Here is a 19,831-nt window from a genome sequence, read left to right as displayed (position 1 = left end):
GCCGTTTAAGTGTACTTATTGAAAGTAGTAATTCTTTCATAGGCCGCCCTTTCTTAGTATTTGACGTTCCTTATATTGCGGTATGAGGCTTCGCAGTAGGTTGCAAACATTCATCACCCATGACTGTCCCCAATTGAGCTCAGAAGCTCAATGTCTATCATGACCTCTCTTTTAGAATGTCCAAGAGCAAGCAAACTATTCCTCCAGGAGAGGGCGCCAACAGACTACTAAAGAGATCATCATTACTCAAAGAAAACCCCAAAAACCAATGCATGATAGGAATAAACAGGTAACTTTCTTTGGAGTGGAAGCGGAGAGATCGCACCAGATGCCAATTCTAGATGTTATCACACCTGTGGTCACTGCAGCAGCAGGTGAATCCACTTTGTCCAAAAGGGATCTATTCCATTCAATTGCAAATGATCTAGATAAGACAGAGAACTGCAGCACGGGGACATAGCCGAGTTGGTCAGGTTGAGTGGTGATGAGTTTGCTATTTGGATGAATAAAGAAAGTCAAAAGTGTGAAAGATAAAAAACAAAAGGAGGAAGTGTGAAAAGTGAATGGGCCAAATTGAGGTGCATATGAAGACGTATGCTTTCTTCCAATTCATTAAATCGGGCTAATATGAATCAGGTGAATTGAGTTCTGCTTTTGGAAACTGGGTTAAGAAGGGGTGCACCGTTCCTGGAGGTACTGCAATACCAGGTCAATGCGTGGAGTGGACAGAGCAAGCTCTTTTTCCATCTCCCTGTTCTAAAAATCCATTTAATATATGGTCCCCAGATAGGGGACGTATCAGATATTAAACTGATAAGAACAGATACTACACTTGATCTTAGCCAAAAGGCCGAGAAGCGATAACCAGAATTGGTTTGGGCCTCGAGTGGCACCCTGGCCTATGCCGGACACATCTTAGGGAGAGAGAGCGAGAGGGAGACAAACCCACGCCTACACAAGACATTTTGTCACCCAAGCCAACCCTTGAAAAGGCTGCTTTGCAGAGCCAAAACAAGAAGAATGGTGCGTTTTGCAGCCGCCGCCCACTGCAATGAATCTGAATAACTCCTCCTTTAGGGCGCAAGCAACTCCCCTCCCCCTTGCAGTCTTTCCAATTCACGATACAAAAAGACGGACAGGACAGGTTGCCTGACTTTCCGTCACTGCCACCCTTTGCCATCCTTACCCGTAGAAAGCCCTTTCATCATCCCCAAACCCTAATCTTTTCCCTTTCCTTCCCAGCCCCCAAACCCTGCCCTCTGTACCTTTCTCACCACCCGCTTCCCTTCTCCTGTCATCCCCCTACCACCCGGGAAAAAAAGAGATTGCCCCCTCCTTCCACTAGCCCACCCTCCCACCCAAAGAACAACTTCTTCTGCGCAGCTTGTTTTCTAGGCAGCAGCGCTATTGTGATGTCATCGGGGGGCATTGTGACAAGCCGCCAGTGTTCCGTCTCTTCATGTTGTGCACAGTTCAAACGGAAAATACATCAACAGGCAGACTACAGAAAAGCTTACTATCAAAGGTTAGAGGGGGGCTTTCTCAGAGGGCTTTTTACAGTTTTTCTATTCCCAATTAGCCGTTTAAGTGTACTTATTGAAAGTAGTAATTCTTTCATAGGCCGCCCTTTCTTAGTATTTGACGTTCCTTATATTGCGGTATGAGGCTTCGCAGTAGGTTGCAAACATTCATCACCCATGACTGTCCCCAATTGAGCTCAGAAGCTCAATGTCTATCATGACCTCTCTTTTAGAATGTCCAAGAGCAAGCAAACTATTCCTCCAGGAGAGGGCGCCAACAGACTACTAAAGAGATCATCATTACTCAAAGAAAACCCCAAAAACCAATGCATGATAGGAATAAACAGGTAACTTTCTTTGGAGTGGAAGCGGAGAGATCGCACCAGATGCCAATTCTAGATGTTATCACACCTGTGGTCACTGCAGCAGCAGGTGAATCCACTTTGTCCAAAAGGGATCTATTCCATTCAATTGCAAATGATCTAGATAAGACAGAGAACTGCAGCACGGGGACATAGCCGAGTTGGTCAGGTTGAGTGGTGATGAGTTTGCTATTTGGATGAATAAAGAAAGTCAAAAGTGTGAAAGATAAAAAACAAAAGGAGGAAGTGTGAAAAGTGAATGGGCCAAATTGAGGTGCATATGAAGACGTATGCTTTCTTCCAATTCATTAAATCGGGCTAATATGAATCAGGTGAATTGAGTTCTGCTTTTGGAAACTGGGTTAAGAAGGGGTGCACCGTTCCTGGAGGTACTGCAATACCAGGTCAATGCGTGGAGTGGACAGAGCAAGCTCTTTTTCCATCTCCCTGTTCTAAAAATCCATTTAATATATGGTCCCCAGATAGGGGACGTATCAGATATTAAACTGATAAGAACAGATACTACACTTGATCTTAGCCAAAAGGCCGAGAAGCGATAACCAGAATTGGTTTGGGCCTCGAGTGGCACCCTGGCCTATGCCGGACACATCTTAGGGAGAGAGAGCGAGAGGGAGACAAACCCACGCCTACACAAGACATTTTGTCACCCAAGCCAACCCTTGAAAAGGCTGCTTTGCAGAGCCAAAACAAGAAGAATGGTGCGTTTTGCAGCCGCCGCCCACTGCAATGAATCTGAATAACTCCTCCTTTAGGGCGCAAGCAACTCCCCTCCCCCTTGCAGTCTTTCCAATTCACGATACAAAAAGACGGACAGGACAGGTTGCCTGACTTTCCGTCACTGCCACCCTTTGCCATCCTTACCCGTAGAAAGCCCTTTCATCATCCCCAAACCCTAATCTTTTCCCTTTCCTTCCCAGCCCCCAAACCCTGCCCTCTGTACCTTTCTCACCACCCGCTTCCCTTCTCCTGTCATCCCCCTACCACCCGGGAAAAAAAGAGATTGCCCCCTCCTTCCACTAGCCCACCCTCCCACCCAAAGAACAACTTCTTCTGCGCAGCTTGTTTTCTAGGCAGCAGCGCTATTGTGATGTCATCGGGGGGCATTGTGACAAGCCGCCAGTGTTCCGTCTCTTCATGTTGTGCACAGTTCAAACGGAAAATACATCAACAGGCAGACTACAGAAAAGCTTACTATCAAAGGTTAGAGGGGGGCTTTCTCAGAGGGCTTTTTACAGTTTTTCTATTCCCAATTAGCCGTTTAAGTGTACTTATTGAAAGTAGTAATTCTTTCATAGGCCGCCCTTTCTTAGTATTTGACGTTCCTTATATTGCGGTATGAGGCTTCGCAGTAGGTTGCAAACATTCATCACCCATGACTGTCCCCAATTGAGCTCAGAAGCTCAATGTCTATCATGACCTCTCTTTTAGAATGTCCAAGAGCAAGCAAACTATTCCTCCAGGAGAGGGCGCCAACAGACTACTAAAGAGATCATCATTACTCAAAGAAAACCCCAAAAACCAATGCATGATAGGAATAAACAGGTAACTTTCTTTGGAGTGGAAGCGGAGAGATCGCACCAGATGCCAATTCTAGATGTTATCACACCTGTGGTCACTGCAGCAGCAGGTGAATCCACTTTGTCCAAAAGGGATCTATTCCATTCAATTGCAAATGATCTAGATAAGACAGAGAACTGCAGCACGGGGACATAGCCGAGTTGGTCAGGTTGAGTGGTGATGAGTTTGCTATTTGGATGAATAAAGAAAGTCAAAAGTGTGAAAGATAAAAAACAAAAGGAGGAAGTGTGAAAAGTGAATGGGCCAAATTGAGGTGCATATGAAGACGTATGCTTTCTTCCAATTCATTAAATCGGGCTAATATGAATCAGGTGAATTGAGTTCTGCTTTTGGAAACTGGGTTAAGAAGGGGTGCACCGTTCCTGGAGGTACTGCAATACCAGGTCAATGCGTGGAGTGGACAGAGCAAGCTCTTTTTCCATCTCCCTGTTCTAAAAATCCATTTAATATATGGTCCCCAGATAGGGGACGTATCAGATATTAAACTGATAAGAACAGATACTACACTTGATCTTAGCCAAAAGGCCGAGAAGCGATAACCAGAATTGGTTTGGGCCTCGAGTGGCACCCTGGCCTATGCCGGACACATCTTAGGGAGAGAGAGCGAGAGGGAGACAAACCCACGCCTACACAAGACATTTTGTCACCCAAGCCAACCCTTGAAAAGGCTGCTTTGCAGAGCCAAAACAAGAAGAATGGTGCGTTTTGCAGCCGCCGCCCACTGCAATGAATCTGAATAACTCCTCCTTTAGGGCGCAAGCAACTCCCCTCCCCCTTGCAGTCTTTCCAATTCACGATACAAAAAGACGGACAGGACAGGTTGCCTGACTTTCCGTCACTGCCACCCTTTGCCATCCTTACCCGTAGAAAGCCCTTTCATCATCCCCAAACCCTAATCTTTTCCCTTTCCTTCCCAGCCCCCAAACCCTGCCCTCTGTACCTTTCTCACCACCCGCTTCCCTTCTCCTGTCATCCCCCTACCACCCGGGAAAAAAAGAGATTGCCCCCTCCTTCCACTAGCCCACCCTCCCACCCAAAGAACAACTTCTTCTGCGCAGCTTGTTTTCTAGGCAGCAGCGCTATTGTGATGTCATCGGGGGGCATTGTGACAAGCCGCCAGTGTTCCGTCTCTTCATGTTGTGCACAGTTCAAACGGAAAATACATCAACAGGCAGACTACAGAAAAGCTTACTATCAAAGGTTAGAGGGGGGCTTTCTCAGAGGGCTTTTTACAGTTTTTCTATTCCCAATTAGCCGTTTAAGTGTACTTATTGAAAGTAGTAATTCTTTCATAGGCCGCCCTTTCTTAGTATTTGACGTTCCTTATATTGCGGTATGAGGCTTCGCAGTAGGTTGCAAACATTCATCACCCATGACTGTCCCCAATTGAGCTCAGAAGCTCAATGTCTATCATGACCTCTCTTTTAGAATGTCCAAGAGCAAGCAAACTATTCCTCCAGGAGAGGGCGCCAACAGACTACTAAAGAGATCATCATTACTCAAAGAAAACCCCAAAAACCAATGCATGATAGGAATAAACAGGTAACTTTCTTTGGAGTGGAAGCGGAGAGATCGCACCAGATGCCAATTCTAGATGTTATCACACCTGTGGTCACTGCAGCAGCAGGTGAATCCACTTTGTCCAAAAGGGATCTATTCCATTCAATTGCAAATGATCTAGATAAGACAGAGAACTGCAGCACGGGGACATAGCCGAGTTGGTCAGGTTGAGTGGTGATGAGTTTGCTATTTGGATGAATAAAGAAAGTCAAAAGTGTGAAAGATAAAAAACAAAAGGAGGAAGTGTGAAAAGTGAATGGGCCAAATTGAGGTGCATATGAAGACGTATGCTTTCTTCCAATTCATTAAATCGGGCTAATATGAATCAGGTGAATTGAGTTCTGCTTTTGGAAACTGGGTTAAGAAGGGGTGCACCGTTCCTGGAGGTACTGCAATACCAGGTCAATGCGTGGAGTGGACAGAGCAAGCTCTTTTTCCATCTCCCTGTTCTAAAAATCCATTTAATATATGGTCCCCAGATAGGGGACGTATCAGATATTAAACTGATAAGAACAGATACTACACTTGATCTTAGCCAAAAGGCCGAGAAGCGATAACCAGAATTGGTTTGGGCCTCGAGTGGCACCCTGGCCTATGCCGGACACATCTTAGGGAGAGAGAGCGAGAGGGAGACAAACCCACGCCTACACAAGACATTTTGTCACCCAAGCCAACCCTTGAAAAGGCTGCTTTGCAGAGCCAAAACAAGAAGAATGGTGCGTTTTGCAGCCGCCGCCCACTGCAATGAATCTGAATAACTCCTCCTTTAGGGCGCAAGCAACTCCCCTCCCCCTTGCAGTCTTTCCAATTCACGATACAAAAAGACGGACAGGACAGGTTGCCTGACTTTCCGTCACTGCCACCCTTTGCCATCCTTACCCGTAGAAAGCCCTTTCATCATCCCCAAACCCTAATCTTTTCCCTTTCCTTCCCAGCCCCCAAACCCTGCCCTCTGTACCTTTCTCACCACCCGCTTCCCTTCTCCTGTCATCCCCCTACCACCCGGGAAAAAAAGAGATTGCCCCCTCCTTCCACTAGCCCACCCTCCCACCCAAAGAACAACTTCTTCTGCGCAGCTTGTTTTCTAGGCAGCAGCGCTATTGTGATGTCATCGGGGGGCATTGTGACAAGCCGCCAGTGTTCCGTCTCTTCATGTTGTGCACAGTTCAAACGGAAAATACATCAACAGGCAGACTACAGAAAAGCTTACTATCAAAGGTTAGAGGGGGGCTTTCTCAGAGGGCTTTTTACAGTTTTTCTATTCCCAATTAGCCGTTTAAGTGTACTTATTGAAAGTAGTAATTCTTTCATAGGCCGCCCTTTCTTAGTATTTGACGTTCCTTATATTGCGGTATGAGGCTTCGCAGTAGGTTGCAAACATTCATCACCCATGACTGTCCCCAATTGAGCTCAGAAGCTCAATGTCTATCATGACCTCTCTTTTAGAATGTCCAAGAGCAAGCAAACTATTCCTCCAGGAGAGGGCGCCAACAGACTACTAAAGAGATCATCATTACTCAAAGAAAACCCCAAAAACCAATGCATGATAGGAATAAACAGGTAACTTTCTTTGGAGTGGAAGCGGAGAGATCGCACCAGATGCCAATTCTAGATGTTATCACACCTGTGGTCACTGCAGCAGCAGGTGAATCCACTTTGTCCAAAAGGGATCTATTCCATTCAATTGCAAATGATCTAGATAAGACAGAGAACTGCAGCACGGGGACATAGCCGAGTTGGTCAGGTTGAGTGGTGATGAGTTTGCTATTTGGATGAATAAAGAAAGTCAAAAGTGTGAAAGATAAAAAACAAAAGGAGGAAGTGTGAAAAGTGAATGGGCCAAATTGAGGTGCATATGAAGACGTATGCTTTCTTCCAATTCATTAAATCGGGCTAATATGAATCAGGTGAATTGAGTTCTGCTTTTGGAAACTGGGTTAAGAAGGGGTGCACCGTTCCTGGAGGTACTGCAATACCAGGTCAATGCGTGGAGTGGACAGAGCAAGCTCTTTTTCCATCTCCCTGTTCTAAAAATCCATTTAATATATGGTCCCCAGATAGGGGACGTATCAGATATTAAACTGATAAGAACAGATACTACACTTGATCTTAGCCAAAAGGCCGAGAAGCGATAACCAGAATTGGTTTGGGCCTCGAGTGGCACCCTGGCCTATGCCGGACACATCTTAGGGAGAGAGAGCGAGAGGGAGACAAACCCACGCCTACACAAGACATTTTGTCACCCAAGCCAACCCTTGAAAAGGCTGCTTTGCAGAGCCAAAACAAGAAGAATGGTGCGTTTTGCAGCCGCCGCCCACTGCAATGAATCTGAATAACTCCTCCTTTAGGGCGCAAGCAACTCCCCTCCCCCTTGCAGTCTTTCCAATTCACGATACAAAAAGACGGACAGGACAGGTTGCCTGACTTTCCGTCACTGCCACCCTTTGCCATCCTTACCCGTAGAAAGCCCTTTCATCATCCCCAAACCCTAATCTTTTCCCTTTCCTTCCCAGCCCCCAAACCCTGCCCTCTGTACCTTTCTCACCACCCGCTTCCCTTCTCCTGTCATCCCCCTACCACCCGGGAAAAAAAGAGATTGCCCCCTCCTTCCACTAGCCCACCCTCCCACCCAAAGAACAACTTCTTCTGCGCAGCTTGTTTTCTAGGCAGCAGCGCTATTGTGATGTCATCGGGGGGCATTGTGACAAGCCGCCAGTGTTCCGTCTCTTCATGTTGTGCACAGTTCAAACGGAAAATACATCAACAGGCAGACTACAGAAAAGCTTACTATCAAAGGTTAGAGGGGGGCTTTCTCAGAGGGCTTTTTACAGTTTTTCTATTCCCAATTAGCCGTTTAAGTGTACTTATTGAAAGTAGTAATTCTTTCATAGGCCGCCCTTTCTTAGTATTTGACGTTCCTTATATTGCGGTATGAGGCTTCGCAGTAGGTTGCAAACATTCATCACCCATGACTGTCCCCAATTGAGCTCAGAAGCTCAATGTCTATCATGACCTCTCTTTTAGAATGTCCAAGAGCAAGCAAACTATTCCTCCAGGAGAGGGCGCCAACAGACTACTAAAGAGATCATCATTACTCAAAGAAAACCCCAAAAACCAATGCATGATAGGAATAAACAGGTAACTTTCTTTGGAGTGGAAGCGGAGAGATCGCACCAGATGCCAATTCTAGATGTTATCACACCTGTGGTCACTGCAGCAGCAGGTGAATCCACTTTGTCCAAAAGGGATCTATTCCATTCAATTGCAAATGATCTAGATAAGACAGAGAACTGCAGCACGGGGACATAGCCGAGTTGGTCAGGTTGAGTGGTGATGAGTTTGCTATTTGGATGAATAAAGAAAGTCAAAAGTGTGAAAGATAAAAAACAAAAGGAGGAAGTGTGAAAAGTGAATGGGCCAAATTGAGGTGCATATGAAGACGTATGCTTTCTTCCAATTCATTAAATCGGGCTAATATGAATCAGGTGAATTGAGTTCTGCTTTTGGAAACTGGGTTAAGAAGGGGTGCACCGTTCCTGGAGGTACTGCAATACCAGGTCAATGCGTGGAGTGGACAGAGCAAGCTCTTTTTCCATCTCCCTGTTCTAAAAATCCATTTAATATATGGTCCCCAGATAGGGGACGTATCAGATATTAAACTGATAAGAACAGATACTACACTTGATCTTAGCCAAAAGGCCGAGAAGCGATAACCAGAATTGGTTTGGGCCTCGAGTGGCACCCTGGCCTATGCCGGACACATCTTAGGGAGAGAGAGCGAGAGGGAGACAAACCCACGCCTACACAAGACATTTTGTCACCCAAGCCAACCCTTGAAAAGGCTGCTTTGCAGAGCCAAAACAAGAAGAATGGTGCGTTTTGCAGCCGCCGCCCACTGCAATGAATCTGAATAACTCCTCCTTTAGGGCGCAAGCAACTCCCCTCCCCCTTGCAGTCTTTCCAATTCACGATACAAAAAGACGGACAGGACAGGTTGCCTGACTTTCCGTCACTGCCACCCTTTGCCATCCTTACCCGTAGAAAGCCCTTTCATCATCCCCAAACCCTAATCTTTTCCCTTGTCCTTCCCAGCCCCCAAACCCTGCCCTCTGTACCTTTCTCACCACCCGCTTCCCTTCTCCTGTCATCCCCCTACCACCCGGGAAAAAAAGAGATTGCCCCCTCCTTCCACTAGCCCACCCTCCCACCCAAAGAACAACTTCTTCTGCGCAGCTTGTTTTCTAGGCAGCAGCGCTATTGTGATGTCATCGGGGGGCATTGTGACAAGCCGCCAGTGTTCCGTCTCTTCATGTTGTGCACAGTTCAAACGGAAAATACATCAACAGGCAGACTACAGAAAAGCTTACTATCAAAGGTTAGAGGGGGGCTTTCTCAGAGGGCTTTTTACAGTTTTTCTATTCCCAATTAGCCGTTTAAGTGTACTTATTGAAAGTAGTAATTCTTTCATAGGCCGCCCTTTCTTAGTATTTGACGTTCCTTATATTGCGGTATGAGGCTTCGCAGTAGGTTGCAAACATTCATCACCCATGACTGTCCCCAATTGAGCTCAGAAGCTCAATGTCTATCATGACCTCTCTTTTAGAATGTCCAAGAGCAAGCAAACTATTCCTCCAGGAGAGGGCGCCAACAGACTACTAAAGAGATCATCATTACTCAAAGAAAACCCCAAAAACCAATGCATGATAGGAATAAACAGGTAACTTTCTTTGGAGTGGAAGCGGAGAGATCGCACCAGATGCCAATTCTAGATGTTATCACACCTGTGGTCACTGCAGCAGCAGGTGAATCCACTTTGTCCAAAAGGGATCTATTCCATTCAATTGCAAATGATCTAGATAAGACAGAGAACTGCAGCACGGGGACATAGCCGAGTTGGTCAGGTTGAGTGGTGATGAGTTTGCTATTTGGATGAATAAAGAAAGTCAAAAGTGTGAAAGATAAAAAACAAAAGGAGGAAGTGTGAAAAGTGAATGGGCCAAATTGAGGTGCATATGAAGACGTATGCTTTCTTCCAATTCATTAAATCGGGCTAATATGAATCAGGTGAATTGAGTTCTGCTTTTGGAAACTGGGTTAAGAAGGGGTGCACCGTTCCTGGAGGTACTGCAATACCAGGTCAATGCGTGGAGTGGACAGAGCAAGCTCTTTTTCCATCTCCCTGTTCTAAAAATCCATTTAATATATGGTCCCCAGATAGGGGACGTATCAGATATTAAACTGATAAGAACAGATACTACACTTGATCTTAGCCAAAAGGCCGAGAAGCGATAACCAGAATTGGTTTGGGCCTCGAGTGGCACCCTGGCCTATGCCGGACACATCTTAGGGAGAGAGAGCGAGAGGGAGACAAACCCACGCCTACACAAGACATTTTGTCACCCAAGCCAACCCTTGAAAAGGCTGCTTTGCAGAGCCAAAACAAGAAGAATGGTGCGTTTTGCAGCCGCCGCCCACTGCAATGAATCTGAATAACTCCTCCTTTAGGGCGCAAGCAACTCCCCTCCCCCTTGCAGTCTTTCCAATTCACGATACAAAAAGACGGACAGGACAGGTTGCCTGACTTTCCGTCACTGCCACCCTTTGCCATCCTTACCCGTAGAAAGCCCTTTCATCATCCCCAAACCCTAATCTTTTCCCTTTCCTTCCCAGCCCCCAAACCCTGCCCTCTGTACCTTTCTCACCACCCGCTTCCCTTCTCCTGTCATCCCCCTACCACCCGGGAAAAAAAGAGATTGCCCCCTCCTTCCACTAGCCCACCCTCCCACCCAAAGAACAACTTCTTCTGCGCAGCTTGTTTTCTAGGCAGCAGCGCTATTGTGATGTCATCGGGGGGCATTGTGACAAGCCGCCAGTGTTCCGTCTCTTCATGTTGTGCACAGTTCAAACGGAAAATACATCAACAGGCAGACTACAGAAAAGCTTACTATCAAAGGTTAGAGGGGGGCTTTCTCAGAGGGCTTTTTACAGTTTTTCTATTCCCAATTAGCCGTTTAAGTGTACTTATTGAAAGTAGTAATTCTTTCATAGGCCGCCCTTTCTTAGTATTTGACGTTCCTTATATTGCGGTATGAGGCTTCGCAGTAGGTTGCAAACATTCATCACCCATGACTGTCCCCAATTGAGCTCAGAAGCTCAATGTCTATCATGACCTCTCTTTTAGAATGTCCAAGAGCAAGCAAACTATTCCTCCAGGAGAGGGCGCCAACAGACTACTAAAGAGATCATCATTACTCAAAGAAAACCCCAAAAACCAATGCATGATAGGAATAAACAGGTAACTTTCTTTGGAGTGGAAGCGGAGAGATCGCACCAGATGCCAATTCTAGATGTTATCACACCTGTGGTCACTGCAGCAGCAGGTGAATCCACTTTGTCCAAAAGGGATCTATTCCATTCAATTGCAAATGATCTAGATAAGACAGAGAACTGCAGCACGGGGACATAGCCGAGTTGGTCAGGTTGAGTGGTGATGAGTTTGCTATTTGGATGAATAAAGAAAGTCAAAAGTGTGAAAGATAAAAAACAAAAGGAGGAAGTGTGAAAAGTGAATGGGCCAAATTGAGGTGCATATGAAGACGTATGCTTTCTTCCAATTCATTAAATCGGGCTAATATGAATCAGGTGAATTGAGTTCTGCTTTTGGAAACTGGGTTAAGAAGGGGTGCACCGTTCCTGGAGGTACTGCAATACCAGGTCAATGCGTGGAGTGGACAGAGCAAGCTCTTTTTCCATCTCCCTGTTCTAAAAATCCATTTAATATATGGTCCCCAGATAGGGGACGTATCAGATATTAAACTGATAAGAACAGATACTACACTTGATCTTAGCCAAAAGGCCGAGAAGCGATAACCAGAATTGGTTTGGGCCTCGAGTGGCACCCTGGCCTATGCCGGACACATCTTAGGGAGAGAGAGCGAGAGGGAGACAAACCCACGCCTACACAAGACATTTTGTCACCCAAGCCAACCCTTGAAAAGGCTGCTTTGCAGAGCCAAAACAAGAAGAATGGTGCGTTTTGCAGCCGCCGCCCACTGCAATGAATCTGAATAACTCCTCCTTTAGGGCGCAAGCAACTCCCCTCCCCCTTGCAGTCTTTCCAATTCACGATACAAAAAGACGGACAGGACAGGTTGCCTGACTTTCCGTCACTGCCACCCTTTGCCATCCTTACCCGTAGAAAGCCCTTTCATCATCCCCAAACCCTAATCTTTTCCCTTTCCTTCCCAGCCCCCAAACCCTGCCCTCTGTACCTTTCTCACCACCCGCTTCCCTTCTCCTGTCATCCCCCTACCACCCGGGAAAAAAAGAGATTGCCCCCTCCTTCCACTAGCCCACCCTCCCACCCAAAGAACAACTTCTTCTGCGCAGCTTGTTTTCTAGGCAGCAGCGCTATTGTGATGTCATCGGGGGGCATTGTGACAAGCCGCCAGTGTTCCGTCTCTTCATGTTGTGCACAGTTCAAACGGAAAATACATCAACAGGCAGACTACAGAAAAGCTTACTATCAAAGGTTAGAGGGGGGCTTTCTCAGAGGGCTTTTTACAGTTTTTCTATTCCCAATTAGCCGTTTAAGTGTACTTATTGAAAGTAGTAATTCTTTCATAGGCCGCCCTTTCTTAGTATTTGACGTTCCTTATATTGCGGTATGAGGCTTCGCAGTAGGTTGCAAACATTCATCACCCATGACTGTCCCCAATTGAGCTCAGAAGCTCAATGTCTATCATGACCTCTCTTTTAGAATGTCCAAGAGCAAGCAAACTATTCCTCCAGGAGAGGGCGCCAACAGACTACTAAAGAGATCATCATTACTCAAAGAAAACCCCAAAAACCAATGCATGATAGGAATAAACAGGTAACTTTCTTTGGAGTGGAAGCGGAGAGATCGCACCAGATGCCAATTCTAGATGTTATCACACCTGTGGTCACTGCAGCAGCAGGTGAATCCACTTTGTCCAAAAGGGATCTATTCCATTCAATTGCAAATGATCTAGATAAGACAGAGAACTGCAGCACGGGGACATAGCCGAGTTGGTCAGGTTGAGTGGTGATGAGTTTGCTATTTGGATGAATAAAGAAAGTCAAAAGTGTGAAAGATAAAAAACAAAAGGAGGAAGTGTGAAAAGTGAATGGGCCAAATTGAGGTGCATATGAAGACGTATGCTTTCTTCCAATTCATTAAATCGGGCTAATATGAATCAGGTGAATTGAGTTCTGCTTTTGGAAACTGGGTTAAGAAGGGGTGCACCGTTCCTGGAGGTACTGCAATACCAGGTCAATGCGTGGAGTGGACAGAGCAAGCTCTTTTTCCATCTCCCTGTTCTAAAAATCCATTTAATATATGGTCCCCAGATAGGGGACGTATCAGATATTAAACTGATAAGAACAGATACTACACTTGATCTTAGCCAAAAGGCCGAGAAGCGATAACCAGAATTGGTTTGGGCCTCGAGTGGCACCCTGGCCTATGCCGGACACATCTTAGGGAGAGAGAGCGAGAGGGAGACAAACCCACGCCTACACAAGACATTTTGTCACCCAAGCCAACCCTTGAAAAGGCTGCTTTGCAGAGCCAAAACAAGAAGAATGGTGCGTTTTGCAGCCGCCGCCCACTGCAATGAATCTGAATAACTCCTCCTTTAGGGCGCAAGCAACTCCCCTCCCCCTTGCAGTCTTTCCAATTCACGATACAAAAAGACGGACAGGACAGGTTGCCTGACTTTCCGTCACTGCCACCCTTTGCCATCCTTACCCGTAGAAAGCCCTTTCATCATCCCCAAACCCTAATCTTTTCCCTTTCCTTCCCAGCCCCCAAACCCTGCCCTCTGTACCTTTCTCACCACCCGCTTCCCTTCTCCTGTCATCCCCCTACCACCCGGGAAAAAAAGAGATTGCCCCCTCCTTCCACTAGCCCACCCTCCCACCCAAAGAACAACTTCTTCTGCGCAGCTTGTTTTCTAGGCAGCAGCGCTATTGTGATGTCATCGGGGGGCATTGTGACAAGCCGCCAGTGTTCCGTCTCTTCATGTTGTGCACAGTTCAAACGGAAAATACATCAACAGGCAGACTACAGAAAAGCTTACTATCAAAGGTTAGAGGGGGGCTTTCTCAGAGGGCTTTTTACAGTTTTTCTATTCCCAATTAGCCGTTTAAGTGTACTTATTGAAAGTAGTAATTCTTTCATAGGCCGCCCTTTCTTAGTATTTGACGTTCCTTATATTGCGGTATGAGGCTTCGCAGTAGGTTGCAAACATTCATCACCCATGACTGTCCCCAATTGAGCTCAGAAGCTCAATGTCTATCATGACCTCTCTTTTAGAATGTCCAAGAGCAAGCAAACTATTCCTCCAGGAGAGGGCGCCAACAGACTACTAAAGAGATCATCATTACTCAAAGAAAACCCCAAAAACCAATGCATGATAGGAATAAACAGGTAACTTTCTTTGGAGTGGAAGCGGAGAGATCGCACCAGATGCCAATTCTAGATGTTATCACACCTGTGGTCACTGCAGCAGCAGGTGAATCCACTTTGTCCAAAAGGGATCTATTCCATTCAATTGCAAATGATCTAGATAAGACAGAGAACTGCAGCACGGGGACATAGCCGAGTTGGTCAGGTTGAGTGGTGATGAGTTTGCTATTTGGATGAATAAAGAAAGTCAAAAGTGTGAAAGATAAAAAACAAAAGGAGGAAGTGTGAAAAGTGAATGGGCCAAATTGAGGTGCATATGAAGACGTATGCTTTCTTCCAATTCATTAAATCGGGCTAATATGAATCAGGTGAATTGAGTTCTGCTTTTGGAAACTGGGTTAAGAAGGGGTGCACCGTTCCTGGAGGTACTGCAATACCAGGTCAATGCGTGGAGTGGACAGAGCAAGCTCTTTTTCCATCTCCCTGTTCTAAAAATCCATTTAATATATGGTCCCCAGATAGGGGACGTATCAGATATTAAACTGATAAGAACAGATACTACACTTGATCTTAGCCAAAAGGCCGAGAAGCGATAACCAGAATTGGTTTGGGCCTCGAGTGGCACCCTGGCCTATGCCGGACACATCTTAGGGAGAGAGAGCGAGAGGGAGACAAACCCACGCCTACACAAGACATTTTGTCACCCAAGCCAACCCTTGAAAAGGCTGCTTTGCAGAGCCAAAACAAGAAGAATGGTGCGTTTTGCAGCCGCCGCCCACTGCAATGAATCTGAATAACTCCTCCTTTAGGGCGCAAGCAACTCCCCTCCCCCTTGCAGTCTTTCCAATTCACGATACAAAAAGACGGACAGGACAGGTTGCCTGACTTTCCGTCACTGCCACCCTTTGCCATCCTTACCCGTAGAAAGCCCTTTCATCATCCCCAAACCCTAATCTTTTCCCTTTCCTTCCCAGCCCCCAAACCCTGCCCTCTGTACCTTTCTCACCACCCGCTTCCCTTCTCCTGTCATCCCCCTACCACCCGGGAAAAAAAGAGATTGCCCCCTCCTTCCACTAGCCCACCCTCCCACCCAAAGAACAACTTCTTCTGCGCAGCTTGTTTTCTAGGCAGCAGCGCTATTGTGATGTCATCGGGGGGCATTGTGACAAGCCGCCAGTGTTCCGTCTCTTCATGTTGTGCACAGTTCAAACGGAAAATACATCAACAGGCAGACTACAGAAAAGCTTACTATCAAAGGTTAGAGGGGGGCTTTCTCAGAGGGCTTTTTACAGTTTTTCTATTCCCAATTAGCCGTTTAAGTGTACTTATTGAAAGTAGTAATTCTTTCATAGGCCGCCCTTTCTTAGTATTTGACGTTCCTTATATTGCGGTATGAGGCTTCGCAGTAGGTTGCAAACATTCATCACCCATGACTGTCCCCAATTGAGCTCAGAAGCTCAATGTCTATCATGACCTCTCTTTTAGAATGTCCAAGAGCAAGCAAACTATTCCTCCAGGAGAGGGCGCCAACAGACTACTAAAGAGATCATCATTACTCAAAGAAAACCCCAAAAACCAATGCATGATAGGAATAAACAGGTAACTTTCTTTGGAGTGGAAGCGGAGAGATCGCACCAGATGCCAATTCTAGATGTTATCACACCTGTGGTCACTGCAGCAGCAGGTGAATCCACTTTGTCCAAAAGGGATCTATTCCATTCAATTGCAAATGATCTAGATAAGACAGAGAACTGCAGCACGGGGACATAGCCGAGTTGGTCAGGTTGAGTGGTGATGAGTTTGCTATTTGGATGAATAAAGAAAGTCAAAAGTGTGAAAGATAAAAAACAAAAGGAGGAAGTGTGAAAAGTGAATGGGCCAAATTGAGGTGCATATGAAGACGTATGCTTTCTTCCAATTCATTAAATCGGGCTAATATGAATCAGGTGAATTGAGTTCTGCTTTTGGAAACTGGGTTAAGAAGGGGTGCACCGTTCCTGGAGGTACTGCAATACCAGGTCAATGCGTGGAGTGGACAGAGCAAGCTCTTTTTCCATCTCCCTGTTCTAAAAATCCATTTAATATATGGTCCCCAGATAGGGGACGTATCAGATATTAAACTGATAAGAACAGATACTACACTTGATCTTAGCCAAAAGGCCGAGAAGCGATAACCAGAATTGGTTTGGGCCTCGAGTGGCACCCTGGCCTATGCCGGACACATCTTAGGGAGAGAGAGCGAGAGGGAGACAAACCCACGCCTACACAAGACATTTTGTCACCCAAGCCAACCCTTGAAAAGGCTGCTTTGCAGAGCCAAAACAAGAAGAATGGTGCGTTTTGCAGCCGCCGCCCACTGCAATGAATCTGAATAACTCCTCCTTTAGGGCGCAAGCAACTCCCCTCCCCCTTGCAGTCTTTCCAATTCACGATACAAAAAGACGGACAGGACAGGTTGCCTGACTTTCCGTCACTGCCACCCTTTGCCATCCTTACCCGTAGAAAGCCCTTTCATCATCCCCAAACCCTAATCTTTTCCCTTTCCTTCCCAGCCCCCAAACCCTGCCCTCTGTACCTTTCTCACCACCCGCTTCCCTTCTCCTGTCATCCCCCTACCACCCGGGAAAAAAAGAGATTGCCCCCTCCTTCCACTAGCCCACCCTCCCACCCAAAGAACAACTTCTTCTGCGCAGCTTGTTTTCTAGGCAGCAGCGCTATTGTGATGTCATCGGGGGGCATTGTGACAAGCCGCCAGTGTTCCGTCTCTTCATGTTGTGCACAGTTCAAACGGAAAATACATCAACAGGCAGACTACAGAAAAGCTTACTATCAAAGGTTAGAGGGGGGCTTTCTCAGAGGGCTTTTTACAGTTTTTCTATTCCCAATTAGCCGTTTAAGTGTACTTATTGAAAGTAGTAATTCTTTCATAGGCCGCCCTTTCTTAGTATTTGACGTTCCTTATATTGCGGTATGAGGCTTCGCAGTAGGTTGCAAACATTCATCACCCATGACTGTCCCCAATTGAGCTCAGAAGCTCAATGTCTATCATGACCTCTCTTTTAGAATGTCCAAGAGCAAGCAAACTATTCCTCCAGGAGAGGGCGCCAACAGACTACTAAAGAGATCATCATTACTCAAAGAAAACCCCAAAAACCAATGCATGATAGGAATAAACAGGTAACTTTCTTTGGAGTGGAAGCGGAGAGATCGCACCAGATGCCAATTCTAGATGTTATCACACCTGTGGTCACTGCAGCAGCAGGTGAATCCACTTTGTCCAAAAGGGATCTATTCCATTCAATTGCAAATGATCTAGATAAGACAGAGAACTGCAGCACGGGGACATAGCCGAGTTGGTCAGGTTGAGTGGTGATGAGTTTGCTATTTGGATGAATAAAGAAAGTCAAAAGTGTGAAAGATAAAAAACAAAAGGAGGAAGTGTGAAAAGTGAATGGGCCAAATTGAGGTGCATATGAAGACGTATGCTTTCTTCCAATTCATTAAATCGGGCTAATATGAATCAGGTGAATTGAGTTCTGCTTTTGGAAACTGGGTTAAGAAGGGGTGCACCGTTCCTGGAGGTACTGCAATACCAGGTCAATGCGTGGAGTGGACAGAGCAAGCTCTTTTTCCATCTCCCTGTTCTAAAAATCCATTTAATATATGGTCCCCAGATAGGGGACGTATCAGATATTAAACTGATAAGAACAGATACTACACTTGATCTTAGCCAAAAGGCCGAGAAGCGATAACCAGAATTGGTTTGGGCCTCGAGTGGCACCCTGGCCTATGCCGGACACATCTTAGGGAGAGAGAGCGAGAGGGAGACAAACCCACGCCTACACAAGACATTTTGTCACCCAAGCCAACCCTTGAAAAGGCTGCTTTGCAGAGCCAAAACAAGAAGAATGGTGCGTTTTGCAGCCGCCGCCCACTGCAATGAATCTGAATAACTCCTCCTTTAGGGCGCAAGCAACTCCCCTCCCCCTTGCAGTCTTTCCAATTCACGATACAAAAAGACGGACAGGACAGGTTGCCTGACTTTCCGTCACTGCCACCCTTTGCCATCCTTACCCGTAGAAAGCCCTTTCATCATCCCCAAACCCTAATCTTTTCCCTTTCCTTCCCAGCCCCCAAACCCTGCCCTCTGTACCTTTCTCACCACCCGCTTCCCTTCTCCTGTCATCCCCCTACCACCCGGGAAAAAAAGAGATTGCCCCCTCCTTCCACTAGCCCACCCTCCCACCCAAAGAACAACTTCTTCTGCGCAGCTTGTTTTCTAGGCAGCAGCGCTATTGTGATGTCATCGGGGGGCATTGTGACAAGCCGCCAGTGTTCCGTCTCTTCATGTTGTGCACAGTTCAAACGGAAAATACATCAACAGGCAGACTACAGAAAAGCTTACTATCAAAGGTTAGAGGGGGGCTTTCTCAGAGGGCTTTTTACAGTTTTTCTATTCCCAATTAGCCGTTTAAGTGTACTTATTGAAAGTAGTAATTCTTTCATAGGCCGCCCTTTCTTAGTATTTGACGTTCCTTATATTGCGGTATGAGGCTTCGCAGTAGGTTGCAAACATTCATCACCCATGACTGTCCCCAATTGAGCTCAGAAGCTCAATGTCTATCATGACCTCTCTTTTAGAATGTCCAAGAGCAAGCAAACTATTCCTCCAGGAGAGGGCGCCAACAGACTACTAAAGAGATCATCATTACTCAAAGAAAACCCCAAAAACCAATGCATGATAGGAATAAACAGGTAACTTTCTTTGGAGTGGAAGCGGAGAGATCGCACCAGATGCCAATTCTAGATGTTATCACACCTGTGGTCACTGCAGCAGCAGGTGAATCCACTTTGTCCAAAAGGGATCTATTCCATTCAATTGCAAATGATCTAGATAAGACAGAGAACTGCAGCACGGGGACATAGCCGAGTTGGTCAGGTTGAGTGGTGATGAGTTTGCTATTTGGATGAATAAAGAAAGTCAAAAGTGTGAAAGATAAAAAACAAAAGGAGGAAGTGTGAAAAGTGAATGGGCCAAATTGAGGTGCATATGAAGACGTATGCTTTCTTCCAATTCATTAAATCGGGCTAATATGAATCAGGTGAATTGAGTTCTGCTTTTGGAAACTGGGTTAAGAAGGGGTGCACCGTTCCTGGAGGTACTGCAATACCAGGTCAATGCGTGGAGTGGACAGAGCAAGCTCTTTTTCCATCTCCCTGTTCTAAAAATCCATTTAATATATGGTCCCCAGATAGGGGACGTATCAGATATTAAACTGATAAGAACAGATACTACACTTGATCTTAGCCAAAAGGCCGAGAAGCGATAACCAGAATTGGTTTGGGCCTCGAGTGGCACC

At 46.2% G+C, this 19,831-nt stretch overlaps 13 non-coding genes across 13 annotated transcripts; all 13 read right to left on the bottom strand.

Moving 5' to 3' along the window:
- Positions 1-671: 671 nt before the first annotated feature.
- Positions 672-862, bottom strand: LOC142286234 (U2 spliceosomal RNA). Its single transcript, XR_012747439.1, has one exon. It is a non-coding gene; the product is annotated as a U2 spliceosomal RNA (small nuclear RNA).
- A 1,387-nt stretch (positions 863-2,249) lies between these two features.
- On the bottom strand, positions 2,250-2,440 carry LOC142286233 (U2 spliceosomal RNA). The gene has a single exon (XR_012747438.1). It is a non-coding gene; the product is annotated as a U2 spliceosomal RNA (small nuclear RNA).
- A 1,387-nt stretch (positions 2,441-3,827) lies between these two features.
- LOC142286232 (U2 spliceosomal RNA) lies at positions 3,828-4,018 on the bottom strand. The gene has a single exon (XR_012747437.1). It is a non-coding gene; the product is annotated as a U2 spliceosomal RNA (small nuclear RNA).
- Positions 4,019-5,405: 1,387 nt separating this feature from the next.
- On the bottom strand, positions 5,406-5,596 carry LOC142286231 (U2 spliceosomal RNA). The gene has a single exon (XR_012747436.1). It is a non-coding gene; the product is annotated as a U2 spliceosomal RNA (small nuclear RNA).
- A 1,387-nt stretch (positions 5,597-6,983) lies between these two features.
- On the bottom strand, positions 6,984-7,174 carry LOC142286230 (U2 spliceosomal RNA). Its single transcript, XR_012747435.1, has one exon. It is a non-coding gene; the product is annotated as a U2 spliceosomal RNA (small nuclear RNA).
- Positions 7,175-8,561: 1,387 nt separating this feature from the next.
- Positions 8,562-8,752, bottom strand: LOC142286228 (U2 spliceosomal RNA). The gene has a single exon (XR_012747434.1). It is a non-coding gene; the product is annotated as a U2 spliceosomal RNA (small nuclear RNA).
- A 1,388-nt stretch (positions 8,753-10,140) lies between these two features.
- On the bottom strand, positions 10,141-10,331 carry LOC142286218 (U2 spliceosomal RNA). Its single transcript, XR_012747425.1, has one exon. It is a non-coding gene; the product is annotated as a U2 spliceosomal RNA (small nuclear RNA).
- Positions 10,332-11,718: 1,387 nt separating this feature from the next.
- LOC142286206 (U2 spliceosomal RNA) lies at positions 11,719-11,909 on the bottom strand. The gene has a single exon (XR_012747414.1). It is a non-coding gene; the product is annotated as a U2 spliceosomal RNA (small nuclear RNA).
- A 1,387-nt stretch (positions 11,910-13,296) lies between these two features.
- Positions 13,297-13,487, bottom strand: LOC142286194 (U2 spliceosomal RNA). Its single transcript, XR_012747403.1, has one exon. It is a non-coding gene; the product is annotated as a U2 spliceosomal RNA (small nuclear RNA).
- Positions 13,488-14,874: 1,387 nt separating this feature from the next.
- On the bottom strand, positions 14,875-15,065 carry LOC142286272 (U2 spliceosomal RNA). The gene has a single exon (XR_012747474.1). It is a non-coding gene; the product is annotated as a U2 spliceosomal RNA (small nuclear RNA).
- A 1,387-nt stretch (positions 15,066-16,452) lies between these two features.
- Positions 16,453-16,643, bottom strand: LOC142286260 (U2 spliceosomal RNA). The gene has a single exon (XR_012747463.1). It is a non-coding gene; the product is annotated as a U2 spliceosomal RNA (small nuclear RNA).
- A 1,387-nt stretch (positions 16,644-18,030) lies between these two features.
- Positions 18,031-18,221, bottom strand: LOC142286249 (U2 spliceosomal RNA). The gene has a single exon (XR_012747452.1). It is a non-coding gene; the product is annotated as a U2 spliceosomal RNA (small nuclear RNA).
- A 1,387-nt stretch (positions 18,222-19,608) lies between these two features.
- On the bottom strand, positions 19,609-19,799 carry LOC142286236 (U2 spliceosomal RNA). The gene has a single exon (XR_012747441.1). It is a non-coding gene; the product is annotated as a U2 spliceosomal RNA (small nuclear RNA).
- Between the last annotated feature and the right edge of the window lie 32 nt (positions 19,800-19,831).

This window comes from Anomaloglossus baeobatrachus, unplaced genomic scaffold (genome assembly GCF_048569485.1).
Source record: "Anomaloglossus baeobatrachus isolate aAnoBae1 unplaced genomic scaffold, aAnoBae1.hap1 Scaffold_649, whole genome shotgun sequence".
NCBI classification, from domain to species: domain Eukaryota; kingdom Metazoa; phylum Chordata; class Amphibia; order Anura; family Aromobatidae; genus Anomaloglossus; species Anomaloglossus baeobatrachus.
This window is presented reverse-complemented; position numbering and strand designations above follow the sequence as displayed.